The sequence below is a fragment of the Vigna umbellata genome, chromosome 9 (genome assembly GCF_029865625.1).
Source record: "Vigna umbellata cultivar VRB3 chromosome 9, Vumbellata_1.0, whole genome shotgun sequence".
NCBI lineage: Eukaryota > Viridiplantae > Streptophyta > Magnoliopsida > Fabales > Fabaceae > Vigna > Vigna umbellata.
Genome location: NC_142173.1, coordinates 4,582,530 through 4,597,871, shown reverse-complemented (window position 1 = coordinate 4,597,871; position 15,342 = coordinate 4,582,530). Strand labels below are relative to the sequence as shown.

The 15,342-nt window shown below is 35.1% G+C and overlaps 1 pseudogene; it reads right to left on the bottom strand.

Annotated features, from left to right (window-relative positions):
- Positions 1-5,812: 5,812 nt before the first annotated feature.
- On the bottom strand, positions 5,813-12,049 carry LOC148192367 (uncharacterized; annotated as a pseudogene).
- Positions 12,050-15,342: the final 3,293 nt, after the last annotated feature.

Genomic DNA, 15,342 nt, shown 5'->3' with positions numbered 1-15,342 from the left:
TGTCAGAGTGGCTGCAGTGGAATGATTGGCGTGAAATAATAAACCAAGAGGGTTTTTAATACGAACTTGTGCCTTTTAATTTCTACTCAATTAAACTTACCAAAGAAATAATAATAACAAATAAAGAGAGTAAGGTTGAGAGAAATTTGCACAGATGATTTTATCCTGGTTCGGATCTTACCAATCCTACATCCAGTTGCTTATCTCAAATCAAGATAAACAGTTCACTACTCACAAAACAATTACAAATTACAATCACAAAGAAACAATTTGTAAAAGTTTAGAAACCACCTCTCTTGTTACCTCAAGAGATGAAAGTCACTTCCCCTGTAACCCCCAAGGGATTAACACCTCCTCTGAATCTTCACAAAGGATGATAGGCTTTTAACTCAACAATAGCAACAACACTCAATCACACTCCCTACGAAAGTTCTCGCTCTATGCCAACACGCCAAGTTCTCAAAGCAACAGCACAAGGGTTCAGCAAACCCTATAACACTTATCACCGCACACTGTAGATAAGATTTTTCAAAATACACTTATTTCATATTTTGTATTTCGTGTTTTTGAATGAGAGTCCCAATATAATTTATAGAGATCTCACTCAAGGATACCTCCAAAAATCTGTGGTCAACTAATTAACGTGTGATAAGCAATTATCCAATTATGGTAATTAATTATGCATTTAATGAATGCACAACGGTAAAAACGCTAGCTTAAAAATTCTCATAATTGATTACTGATAATCGATTATTATAAATTGATAATCAAATATCTTGAGTATAAAATGAGGTTTTTTTTTATTCAAAATAAATTTTAATGCAACCTAAGGCAAACAATACATAGAATCAAATATAAACCACCTCCTATACATAAATCTACTAAATCGTAAAAGTTTTAGTATAAAAACAAGTCTTCATGAATATCTTCGTGCAATAAGAGCATTTGAGACTTGACTTTGAGACATCATCAAAATTTCTGCTCTTTATCTTTATGCTAACAAGATATAATTCCTCAAGAATCATGCATCAACATCATCAGCAGACAAGTCTCCAATTCCTCAGATGACAAGCTCTAAATCTATTTAAAGAAACTCTAATCCCTTAGCATTTAGATTTGCATTATGACCAATGTAATTGATGGCCAAAAGTTCTCAATCTATGTCTAGAATTAAGTTCTGCTGGTTGTTCTACCTAGGATTGTGATTCTAGCATTTCCTAATTATTCAAATCACTCTAATGGCTCAGATTTCCATCATTAAGCATGAATAGCAAGGATAAAACGAAAGATTCATCAAAGATTAACATAAAACAACAAAGTTTACATAGAGTTTTGATGCATTACTTTCAACCCAATGAAATGGAGTTTTAGCTACTCCTAGACATCATAGAAGCAAGATGGAAAAAAAATGAATGGATTGGATGGTAAGAAATGGTGTTCTTGCACCCTTGAACCCTCCAAACTCAAGCTGGGACCCTCTACAGCATCTCGACTGTCCAGAATTGCCCTCTCTGGTTCAGTTTCGCGTCAATTTAAAGAAGCCAACATAAGTGAACTTTTGCTAGGCGAGCAACAACATCTCGTTGGGCGAGCAGCACCAGCTCGCTGGGCAAGCAAGGCCAACTCGTTGGGCGAGTAATGTAAGATCCTTCAAAATATTTGTAATTTAGATACTATATTAAAAAAAAGTAAAAACTGAATAGTAAATTGTGAATAGTAAAAAGTGAATAGTAAAAAAAAAGAATTATTTGTGGAAGAGATAAACACTCCACGTAGAATTGAATCATCAGAGATAAGAATTTAGCAATTGGTGATTAAAATAATATTGTTGTAATAGTAAATGAATAGTAAAAATAAATAGTAAAAAAATGAATAGTAAAAATGAATAGTAAAAATGAATAGTAAATTTTTTGGCTATAAATAGCAAGGGAGGGAAGGCTGAAACTTACACCAAAATTCTAGAAAAATTTGTGAGAGAAGAGAGTTGGAGGAAATTCTAGAAGGGAAATTCTGGAAGTTTTCGGAGAACGGTTTCAGAGGATGAAATTAAGTCTGGAATAGAGGTAAGGGGAGTTACATTTTTGTTTTGTATTATCTTGAGTCTTGCATATGTTGCTTTTGTTTGATCCTAAATCTTGAATATGAAGTATTTTGTTTGTGTATGATCTTGAATTTTGGAATGAGAATATGCTTCTGTGTTTAGATCCAAGTGTGATAGTTGTAAAATGTGATGTTGATTATGTTATGCCATTTGTATGTTATTAGTTGTTTATTTTTGTATTTTTGGATGGATTAGAAGTTGTCTAACCGGCTCCGCCAGATTCAACTTCTTGTTTCCCCATACTATTTATTGTTTTCCTTATTCGTTTTATTTTTGGAAGGATTAGAAGTTGTCTAACCAGCTCTGCCAGATTTAACTTCTTATTTCCCCAGACCTGTTATTGTTCTTATTATTTAATTACATTGTAGTTTTGGAAGGATTAGAAGTTGTCTAACCGGCTCTGCCAGATTCAACTTCTTATTTCCCCAGACCTGTGATTGTTCTTATTATTTAATTACATTGTATTTTTGGAAGGATTAGAAGTTGTCTAACCGGCTCTGCCAGATTCAACTTCTTATTTCCCCAGACCTGTTATTGTTCTTATTATTTAATTACATTGTATTTTTGGAAGGATTAGAAGTTGTCTAACCGGCTCTGCCAGATTCAACTTCTTATTTCCCCTGAGTTTTTATATTAAGATTATTTTGATTGTAGAGGAGCTAATCCTTTCTTACATATGATATTTATACATATTATGATCATGAATATGAGTTATGATCATGTTAAAATTTTGGTAATGGTAGTTATCTGTTCACTTGTGTAAATTTAGTTTTCATGATTATAATTTTTCTATGTTCGAGTTACCGTGGTAAAACGTTTCTTTTAATTGTTCTTACCGTTGGATTAACTTGACAATTTGATATATGATTCCTAAGATATAATACTATAATTTGACCTGTTAGGATTTGTAATTAGAAGTCTATATGTTGAGAAATAAATTTTGAAATTTTGAAAAGTATGATGAACACTATATTTTTGTTCTTAAGTTATTATGGTAAGAACTTCGTATATATTTCAATTACCGTTACATTAAGCCCAAACTTTAATATTTAGTTCCTAAGATATGTTGATGTAATTTGGCTGATATATGACCTTTGATTTGTGAAAATACGTTAGGTTATACTCGTTATGGGAAAATGAGTTTATAATATGAAGAATGATATCTGGCAATGTGTTTAATTTGTTGACACCAAAACGAGTTATTGTCAATTTAGGAGTAAAGAATGAACATGATTGAGTTAGGTAGATAAGAGAGTATGATTTGTTAATTTTTATGAAATGTGGGAGTGGATATAAGAAATTATTACTTATGAAATGATGTTTACTACTTGGAGTAGTATGTTCGGTTTATACCATGAGAGCTTGATATGAGCAAAGTAACACCGAGGTTTATGAAAGCAGGCAGAAAAGTGGTCTGACCATAAGGCTTTGACATAAATATATGGTTCGTAAGTTTTATAGAAGCAGGCAGAGAGAGGTCTGACCATAAGGCTTCAGAAAGTAAGACATAGTATACAGGTGAGGCTTAAGGAAGCAAGTAGAGAGCGGTCTGACCATAAGGCTTCGTGAGTAAGCATGGTACACTTGTAAGGTTTATGAAAATGAGAAAGATGATTTTGAAAATGATGAATTAATGACATCGGGATAATGGTATTTTATCAATTGCAGAAATACATGATTGAAATATTTTTATTACAAGCTTAATGATTTTATGATATGGTTGGCTTACCCTTATTTGTTTGTGCTATGATCATATAACTCATGTTATATGTGAATAGATAATGTTGCAGATGCGGTTCAAAAAGCTTAGAGATGAGAGAGATGCAGGGAAAAACTTTCAGGGATTTTTGTAAAAAGAATAAATTTGTATTGGGAAAATTATGTTGTGTAAGACTTATAAGTTAAATTTCAAATTTATGTTAAATGGTGAAGACTATATTGTTTAAAGTTTGTAAGTTTGGTATTGTACTTTGGAGGAATTGAAATAAAGTTTGATTGTTTATATGAGATATCAAATTAATTTAGTCTCTACTACCAGTAATACCCTAAAAATTATTTGGGTGTTACAAGTAAGGCCAACTCGCTAGGCGAGTGGCCAAAAGTGTGGCTCGCTTGGGGGAGCTTGTGTGAGTCACTAGGCAAGTGGTAAAATGTCACCACTCGTTGGGCAAGCAAGTCCTAGTCGCTGGGTGACTGGCTCATTGGGTGAGCTCCTCCTGCACGTTGAACGAGAAGTCAACGCATGAATAGTAAAAAAAATCAAGGTGTGAATAGTGAAATTTCTGGGACTTTTTTATCTTCTCCAATCCTTATACATCTGCAAAATAAACACACAAAAACACTCATATTGATATAAAATCAATTATATATACATTTTGTACAACTTTTCATAAGATTTTACTCCATAACACATAAAAGAAGATTAAAATAAGTGCTCAATATATGTCATTTTTGACAGTTATCACACCCCCAGACTTGAACATTTTCATGTTCTCATGAAAAGCAACAATAACAACATAACAAAACAAATAGGAGCAATTGACATTCTATCACATAATCCTTGTCGCAGAAGTGAGCATTGTCTCTAAATAATTAGAACGATTGCTATGATTTATCTATTAAACAAGTTCTTAAACCCAGAATGATAAGACAACCAGAAAAGGAATACTACAAATATGCTCAATTAGTGTTTATTTCATCTTGCAAGTGTTTACAACTCCAATTCACACTCAGATTGTCATCAATTACTTCATCAACTTTTGCAAGTCATCTCATACACAATTCACACATTCTGGTTTAAATCAAAAGGTCTTTCTCAGGTTACAACTTGGCTTGGCTAGAAGAAACATGGTTTTACAAGGAAACAAAACAACACTGAAGAAGAGGAGAACAAGAACATAACAACACTGAACTCTATTTATCAACAACCTCTTCATTTATCACATAACATATGTTATCAATTTTCCTATAACAAGAACACTTTTCATACAATAATATATATATTTTTCTTTTTTCTTTTATCAGTTTAACACTGAACTGATTATAATTTTTCCCAAACTTATTTTCTACCTATATCCTGACAAATATATTACTTATTCTCTTCTTCTAGAGTGTTCGATAAGGTAGATTGTTCTGTAATAGGCTTAGGGTTCACAAAAATATATACAAGGCTCAAACAGGGTAACAAAGGATGAATACTCACACATTGGTACTCATCTGGCCAAGTAGTTAAATTTCACAACAAAAAATTGTCTTTCTCATTTCTAAACCAGAGTGTATATGCATTAATAAGAATTGTGCAAAAACCAAATTCATAGCAATAACAACGTCTCACTTGCTCTCAAAGCTTTCTCACTACTCCCAGTTATTCAACTTCTCGGTCAAAATCAATCAGATTCAAGAACTAGTCATATATAATCATAACACAAGTTCTAAAACTCAGATTTGCAATAACAATCTCACAATCATGTCAGTTATCATGGAAAGAATTGAAAGCTCCTTATTTTAGACAAACTAACACATTTTTTTTTACCAATAAAAGCAAAATTATTTAACACAACTCAATCAAATAAAATACTAAAAATAAGTCATAGAAAACTTAAAGAAATTAAATAACTAAAATTAAAAAGAAACTAAAACTCCTGAGAGGTCTTGGTTGCGACTCCATAATCTCCAAAGTGAAGATGCCTCTAGTTGTTGCTCATCATGTACTTAAGAATCCCTCCCCCACATAGATGAAGGCATGTCCTCAGGTTGATGTATATGCTCCTTACAAACGCAGAAACACTAAAATAACATCTCCAAAACACATTAAAAACACAGCCAAACTCAACAATTACACTAATAGAACTAATCAAAACACATTAAGTCCCAATAAAAATCACATACTCTAAAATGACTAAATTGAACTAAAACATATTAACACAAATTCAATCAATGAAAATACAACTAAACAACAACATCACATAAAAGGAAGGGTTAGAAAGCTGGGTTGCCTCCTAGTAAGCGCTTGTTTACTGTCTTTAGCTCGACACCTGTTAAGCTCATGGTTGATTTTTGATTTTGGTGAGCTTCTTCCCTCTGTTCCACCAACAACTCTTCCACTGTTTTCTAGATACCTTTCTGGTTATCCTGGAATAAACAGCTTCAACTTCAAATCTTCCGTCTTTGATTTTGCTTTTGAAAACCCACAACTTATTTTTGAGTATAATTGGCTTGCTTGATCTGGGTTCCCTTCTTTGCATTAACAATTGGTGGTGATCCAGATTATCATCTTTATCAGCTTTTTCCAAAACACAGTTGGGTTTAATGTCAAACAATTGGGCAACTCCCCCTGGTTTATCACTTACAAACAGGATTTCAATGGCAGCTTCAGGAATTGTCTTTTCATCATTAGACTGCTGCATATCTTCAAATGCATTAAAAATTACCTCCTCATCTTTGTCTTTCAATTTCAGCGTTCCATCATCCATATTAATAACGACCTTTACTATTTTCATGAAAGGTCGTCCCAGGATGAGAGGTACTTCTTTGTCTTCCTCCATTTCCATGATGACAAAATCTACAAGGAATATCAATTTGTCTACCTTTATAAGCACATCCTCTACTACTCCATAAGGATACTTGATTGATCGGTCTACCAATTGTAGAGTCATGCGTGTAGACTTCATCTCTAGATCCCCAATTTTCTCAAACATAGAAAGGGGCAACAGATTTATGCTGGCTCCCAGATCAATTAAAGCCTTTCCAATAGCTAGCTTTCCTATATTGCATGGAATTGTAAAGCTGCCAGGATCTTTAAACTTTGGTGGAAGCAACTTCTGGATGATTGCATTGCACTGACCCTGTACTTCAATAGTTTCTTCTTCAATGTACTTCCTCTTCTTGGTAACCAATTCTTTCATGAATTTAGAATTAGAGGGTATCTGTTGCAGTACTTTTGAGAATGGCATCTTGATTTCCAACTTTTTGAAAATGTCAATGAAGCTTTTGAACTACCTTTCCTTTTCCTTCCTAGAGAAAACCTTTGGATAAGGAAGAGGTTTCTCAAACACCTTTGCTTTCATTTTATCTTCCTTTCTCTCTTTTTCTTTTTCCTCCCTTTCACTCTTCTCATCTTTTTCTTCACTCGTCTCATCTCTCTTATTTTCTCTCTTCTCAACACTCCCCTCATATCTTTCTTGCTCTTCTCTCTCATGCCATCTTTCTTCTAACACCCTTCTTGACCTTGTAGTGATGACTTTACACTCTTCCTTTGGATTAAATTTAGTGTTAGCCACAAACTTCTTCTCAGGTTTTTCTTCCAACTTCTTAGCTAGTTGGCCCAATTGAATCTCTAAGTTATGAATTGAAGCTTCAGTACTTTTGTGGTTGGAGATTGATACCTGCATAAACTCCTGAAGAGTTTCTTCCAGTTTTGAAGTTCTTTCTGTCAGAGTAGGATATTGCTGGAAGTTTTGTGGAGGTGGTCTATTGGACGGACCAGCTTGTCCCATACTCGGATGAGGTCTCCAGCCTTGATTAAAATTTTGACCTTGATTAAAATCCATTTGGCGACCTTGATTTCCCAAATAGTTCACTTCTTCATGAGACATGCTCTGCACTACACATTGACCATTGTTGTGATTTCCACCAAATAGTTCACAACTTTGAATAATCTGATGTTGGGCTTGAGAAACATTCTACAGTTCTTTAGGTAGCTGAGATAACTTCTTCGTTCATGTCTCAAGTTGCTGAGTCATAATCTTGTTCTGAGCTAGCAAGGCATCTTGAGATTGAAGTTGAAGAACACCTTTCTGTTGAAATTGAGCTCTTTCACTTTGCACTTCATTGTCATTTGCAGCCATATTTTCGATCAGTTCATGTGCTTCATCGGGTGTCTTCCATCTGATATTACCTTCAGTTGAGGCATCTAACATCAATTTAGTTTGAGACTTGAACCCTCCAAGAAACAAATTTAGGACTATTGGTTCATCAAATCCATGAGTAGGGGTTTTTCTTAGTAGACCTTGGAATTTATCCCATGCTTGACCCAGAGTTTCATCAATATCTTGCTGAAAAGAAGAAATTTCCTACTTCCCTTTATTTACTTTTGATTGAGGGAAAAACTTATTCAGAAACTTGGCAACCACATCATCCTACACTGTCAGACTATTCTCTAGAAATGAATTTAGCCACATCTTTGCATTACCAGCCAATGAGAACATAAATAAACTGAGACAAATAGCTTCATCTGGAACTTGGTGAATCCTTACTATATTACAGATCTCCATAAAAGTAGCCAAGTGAGTGTATGGATTCTCGTGGGATAATCCATGAAACTGATTGTTCTGCACCAGATGAATAAGAGTTGGCTTCATCTCCATGTTGGAAGCATTCACCACTGGTCTTGCAATACTATTAAAGTGTAGAGGCCCTGAGAAAGTGTTGTAATCTACAAGAGTACCTCTTCCTTGCCTAGAACCTTCTTCACTGTGAATACCCTCCATTGTTTCTTTTTCGTGATCAGATGATGAGTCCAAAATTTCTTCAGAAATAACAAAGGCTTCTTTGGCTTCTCTGCTTTGTCTCCTCCTTATACTGTTATTCCTTCGAGCAGTTCTTTCAATTTCCAGATCAAAAAGTAGATTTTCAACCTGTTCTCTACTTCTCACACAACACAAAAGCTAGAAAAGCACAATTTCTATAGATGACAATAATTATGCACAAAAGTTCAAATACAATCACAATAAACAAGTAAACAAAAGATAATTAAAATTAACTAAATCAAATAAACAAAACACAATCGGCAAAAACAAAAACAAATACCCGGCAACGACGCCAAAAACTTGTTGAGACCTCAACAAGCGTACCGAATCGTTCAAGTAATAAACCAGTAATTCCGAATATTGTTTCCCAAGAGATTTGTTTGGTTCGCTAATTGTGAAAGTTTACTAATTTAGCATCAAATATGATTATTAAAAGTATTTTTCTACACAATACAGATTAAAATTCAGATATACAAAGTGGTAAAAACAGTCAAGTTTAGGTTCATTAGGGTTGAATTTCATGTTCAAATATAATTCCTCAAGAATCATGCATCAACATCATGCAGTTTTCATTTTTAGTGTTGTTTGATTTTGTACATTCTTTAAATTTCAATTCTGGGTTAGCAAGAGCTGGTTACATGTTTCCAAATGGAATTATATAATCAAAAAAGTATAATCCAATCATGGGGAAAGTTAACAATGGAAGGCAGAAGTGAAAAGAGATGATAGCATTGATGAACTGATGAAAACAATGGAAGAATTTATTCAGAAAGATAACAAAGGGTGCAAGGAAGAATTGTTGAGCACATCAAGCTTGCTATAGGACTCAAAATACGAAGAAAGTTAGGCCTTAACATTGGGTTATTAAACTTATTAAACTTTGCCTACAAACTTTTGAGTCTTGTGTTGAATTTTGTTGTGGAAATTTCTATTTAAATATAGAACAAGAAACAACATGGAACCGATCACTATTTCGCATTTGGTTTAATACATCATTTGGTCCCTACTTTTAGTTGTTTGGTTCAAAGTAATTCTACCTTTTAAAAAAGTTCACTAAGACCCCATATTTCGTTAAAAAATGTTCCATCTGGTCCTTTCCGCTCACGCCGTTAAAAACATAACCGTGCAAACGTTGGGGCCCCTCATAACCGACGTCTATATGCTTGACAGGTAGGTGAAAATTCAGTTTTTTTCGCCATATAGATGTTTGAGTTGGGCATATAGTCATTTTTCCCTCCTAACCGACGTCTATATGCCTAGCCGATGTTGTCTATGATGATATCGGGTCCTAAACAACCTGGAAATAACATTGATGTTTACTTGAAACCTTTAATTGATGATTTGAAATTGTTGTGGGAAGAAGGGGTCGAAGTGTTCGATTCACATGTTCAAGAAAATTTCCGTTTGCGTGCAATGTTGTTTTGCACTATAAATGATTTCCCATCCTATGGAAACTTGAGCGGTTATAGTGTTAAAGGTCATTTTACATGTCCCATTTGTGAAGAAAACACTAGTTACCTTCAATTGAAGCATGGTCAGAAGACGATATATACAAGACATCGAAAATTCCTTCCTCGTAATCACCCTTATCGTAGATTGAAAAGAGCATTTAATGGAAGTGCTTAGGATGAGGTTGTGTGCAGAGCCCGGAATGGTGAAGAGGTGTAAAAAACATTTGGAAGAAACGATCAATATTTTTTAATCTTCCATACTGGTGTAAACTTGATGTTAGACATTGTACTGATGTGATGCATGTTGAAAAGATGTTTGTGATAGTGTCATCGGAACTTTATTAAACATGATAAGGAAGAGCAAAGACAGGACGTTGAATATTTCTATCGTTCAACTATGGTGCATGTAAGATAGTTAATTTTGTCTTCCATATTAGTTTTATTTAGATTCCTAGTTTGTAACAACTTAACTTTGTTGTTTTAGGTACATGGACACAATCATTGTAGACCAAGGTCGGTCTTCCATGTACGAATTTGTTGAACCTCGAACCATTTAACCTTATAGTAAGACACTTGAAAGCAAACAATATTATTTGCAAACATGGATGGCTGAGTCAAATAAAGACGTATACCTTATGCCATACATTGATGGGTATGTGTTGTTTTATGTAAAAGTTCATTAAAGTTTACTTAATTAGTTTACTAACTATTCATGATTCATGATAGGTCTCACTGGCAGCTGATGGTCATCATTCCCAGACAGTGTAGAATTATATGGTTTTGTTTGCTGCACAGGAAGATGAAAAATGACTTAAGAAGCATTCTTCAAGGGTAAGTGTTTCTCCAAAAGTGACTTTGAATTTCATGTTGACCTTAAATTTTTATGATAAATATAGTTATATTAATTTTACTTTGTGTTTTTAATCTAAATAGAGTTATGGGTAAATCACGAGGTCAACTAGTTCAAGTTTTGTATCCAAAGGTTGTAAATCATTTATAGTTCTAATTCATTTTCTATGTTATTGAATGATCTAAATTCTTGACTATTTAGTTTTCATTTTAGTGTAACAAGCAACTAGATTCATGGGAATGTGGCTTCTATGTCATGTCTTGGATTAAGACCATCATTCGAGCTCCCATTACAGATGACTAGAATGAGGTAATGATGCATACCTTCAATACATTAGAAATCAAATTCATCTTTGAACATATATGAAACCATAATGAATCTTTCTTCATTTTGCAACGCTTCAAGAGTACATCTCCTATACCAGAGGACACAATTAGGCAGATAAGGCAGGAGTGGACAACTTATCTTCTGCAAATATGGAGCTAGGAACACTTATATTTGTTGTTGAACATTACTTAGGTTTAGTTTAAGTTTATATTTTAATAGTTTTGGTATTGGATTGTTTTTTAGATTAAGTAGAACTTTCTTTAGTTGACACGCATATATATTTATTCTTGGACAACCGCCTCTACTAGGGTCTCCCTAGGTACGAACCTGTTGAGTGAAGGTGGAGCCCTTCCATATATCGTCTCAAACGGGGTGCATCTGCCTGACCCTGATAACTGGTATTGTACCAATATTCAGCCCAAGGCAGCATTGCACTCTAGCTTCTTGGCTGTTCAGAACAAAAGCACCGTAAATACCCCTCCAAAATTTTGTTCATTAGCTTGGTTTGGCCATCTGACTCAGGATGATATGTTGTACTCATCTTGAGTTGGGTTCCCTGCAGCTTAAACAACTCTTTCCAAAAAAAGCTCAAGAACAAAGGATCCCTATCACTAACAATTGAAACTGGAATCTCATGTAGCCTTACTATCTCCTTCACAAACACCCCCGTTACTGTCTGAGTTGAATACAGATGCTTGAGCAACACAAAATGGCCATACTTGCTCAGTCGATCAACTACTACCAACACTGCATCATAGCCTCGGGATTTTGGCAGCTTTACTATAAAGTCCATACTCACTTCCTCCCAAGCTCCGTGAGGAATGGGTAGTGGTTGTAATAGCCCTTGAGGGGAAGCTGCCAAATATTTGTGTTGTTGGCGCACCAAGCAACTTGCCACAAAATCTGCACACACTTTTTCATCCCTATCCAAAACAATGATTGGGCTATTTTTCGGTATGTTCTATACACTCCCGAATGGCCTCTTGTGTTTGTTGAATGAAATTCAGCCAGGAGCTTGGGAATCCACACCGACTTCATAGATAACACCAACATTCCTTTATAATGCAATCGATCCTACTCTGGTGTATAGGCCGAATGAGTATTGTGATCTCTCCAGATATCATCAATCACCTTCTTCAACACCTCATCCTCCTCTACCTCCTTCAACACCTCTTGGAAGTCCTGCCAGTATGGTCTAGCTATCATTCTCAACTCCCTTTCCTCCTCACCCCCTTCTCCTTTGCGGGACAGAGCATCCGCCACCCAGTTAGTTTTCCCAGCCTTATATAAGATCTCAAAGTCATAGCCCAAGAGTTTTGCCATCCAGTTTTGTTGATATTGGTTGGTTATCCTCTGTTCTAGCAGGTACTTCAAACTCCTCTAATCCGTATGCACAATAAATTTCTGCCCCAACAAATATGGCATCCAGTGCTGAATTGCCAAAACTAAAGCCATCAATTCCTTTTCATAAATGGATTTGTTTAAGGACCCTTCAGACAACGCCTTACTGAAATAAGCAACAGGCTTCTTCCCCTATATCAAAACCGCCTCAACACCTCCTCCTAAAGCATCATACTCAATATGGAAGGTTTGGCCAAACTCTGGGAGCATCAGAACTAGGGTAGAGGTTACAGCCTCTGATGGACGAACGCTTGAGGAGAGGATGAAGGTGCGTGTCGCGATGTCCTTCGAAGCTTCCTCCAGAGATGAACGCAGCGGAAAATGATGACGAAGCTCTAGATTGAGAGCTGACTCGAAGGAAAACTATTAAACTATGAAGAGATTCAAGAAAACCCTAATATCTAAGGTTTAAACGGTGGAGATGAAGGAAAATAGAAAAGGTCGAGGAAACCCTAGCGAAGGCCATAGATCGAAGAACTGTTCGGTGAAGATGAGGTTCTATGGCCGAAAAGGATGAAGTGAGAGGGAAGACGAGGTAGAATGTGGCTTACAATCGGTGAAAATGGGGAAAACGGCAGATCTAAGGTTGGAGACAATGGAACTCTCGAGAGCGAGAGTGAGACGCTCTGAAACGTGGATGGATGTGCGAGAGTGAAGGAACGAGAAAGAGAATGTGGATGTGCGTGTCTGAGGCGCGAGGGAAAAGAGGACGCGTGTGCTGAAGCCACTGACGCGGATTGGAGCAATGGTGTTGTTGCGTGATGAGAGAAGCACGGTGGTATAGAAAATGAAAGTGAGAGAGGTGCTTGGAAGGTGGCTAGAGGGAGTCTTTGGACTCTCTAACCTGACTTTCAAGAGAGAATTGTTTCTATTTCAGAAAACTTAATTCTCATTAATCGAAAAAGTAACAATACAATAGAGGAGCTGAGTATTTATAGTAACCCATGCTCCTTAAGAGCTAAACTATAAAAGATAAAAATACAAAAGGAGGACTACATCAAGTACGATTCCATCATACCCTCCCTCTTAAAAAAAGATTTGTCCTCAAATCTGGCAATCGCCTTATCAAGAAGCTCCACACAATCTTTGGGAGCATGGCCATCTTAGAATGGCCTTATTCTTTTAGATCTAATTTTCTTCCTCCTGGATCAACACAATCTGCAATACACATCAAATATATCTTCGGTTAATATCAATCCAAGAAATAATTCTTCTTTAAAAACAAGAGAATAAGAACTTCTAATACTTTGATTAGTAATCTTTGAAAAGCTTAGAAGTCCAAATTCAATTTTATCTTGAGTTAATTGTTTTCTTAAAGATAACAATAACTCAAGATTTGAATTGTCATATTTTGAAAATGCTTTCATGACAATTGGTTTGAAAGAGAAGTCAAAAATTGAAAAGTAATCAATTATTGAAAAAGAAGTAAAGATTTGGAAACCTTCCCTTTTAGGTTCCACAGTCTTTGAAAGAATAGGATTTGTCATCAGTAACAATTTCTCCTTTTCTTTCTTCTCTCTTTCTTGCCTTTCTCTCTTTTCTTCTTTTCTCTCTTCTTCTCTTCTTAATTCCTCTCTTCTTCTCTCTTCTCTTTTCTCTATTTGTTCTCTCTCTCTCTTCTCTTCTTCTTTCTTTTCTTCCTTTTCTTTTCTCTCAATCTCTCGTTCTCTTTTCTTATCCTTGATCTCCTTAAGTCTTGCCCCAAATTCTAATTCTCTACGAAGAAACCCATGATCATTTAAACTCTCAAGAAATAATTTTCCATCATTAATGCAATCCCTAATTAGTTCTAGGTTTCTTTTAATGCTTGAAGGTACAAACTTTCTTCTCATGCAAGCTTTTAAATCATGTCAATCACGTATGGAGGACTTTCTACCTTTCCTAACATGATATTGTCTTTCATTCCACCACTCTCTTGCATGCACTTCTAACTTAGAGAGATATATATTAAGAACATAATATTCACTCTCTTCACAAAACCAAGGATTTATTTTATCAATTTCTTTTTCCCAAGCTAGGTATGTTAATGCACCTATGTCTTTACCAAATGATGGAAGATTCCTAGCTTGTTTGAACATTTCATCAACATTATCTAACCTAGAAGACCTATATGAACTATAAGAAGACATCTTTGTTTTTAAAAGTTTTCTTAATCTAAAGGGTTCAAAACTTTCACTTAGACAAGTCCTAGGTAAGAGAGGTGAGCTAAAGAGCTGCTTAAGTACCAATTCTTGCCTTGCCAGAAATGTCTTAATTAGGCTACTAACTAATTACCCCTTAAACTAAAATCACCTTTAGAAACAAAGTACACAACTCAAGCAATCACAAACAATTAAACACTAAAAGACTAAACTCTTCGGACTCTAATGTGAAAAGGCTTAGAGTTTAATCCCTTTTAGCCTAAATCACCCCTAAATGTAAAACACAAAACAAATCAATATTAAAGTCTACTCCTATGGTGAGGCTTGTTGCTTTGGCTAACAAGACACACTCACCTGTCTAACTATGCTAAAATTAAAGCAAGTTAAAGTTGCCAAGAGTTTGAAAGAGCACCAAGGACTCTTCCAAAGCACTTGGACTTTATAAAAGGCCCTTTTACAAAACAAAAGCTAAAGCTATCAGTAGGCTAACACAAGCCTATTACAAACAAATTGAAGAAAATAATTACAAAAGAAAAACTATACT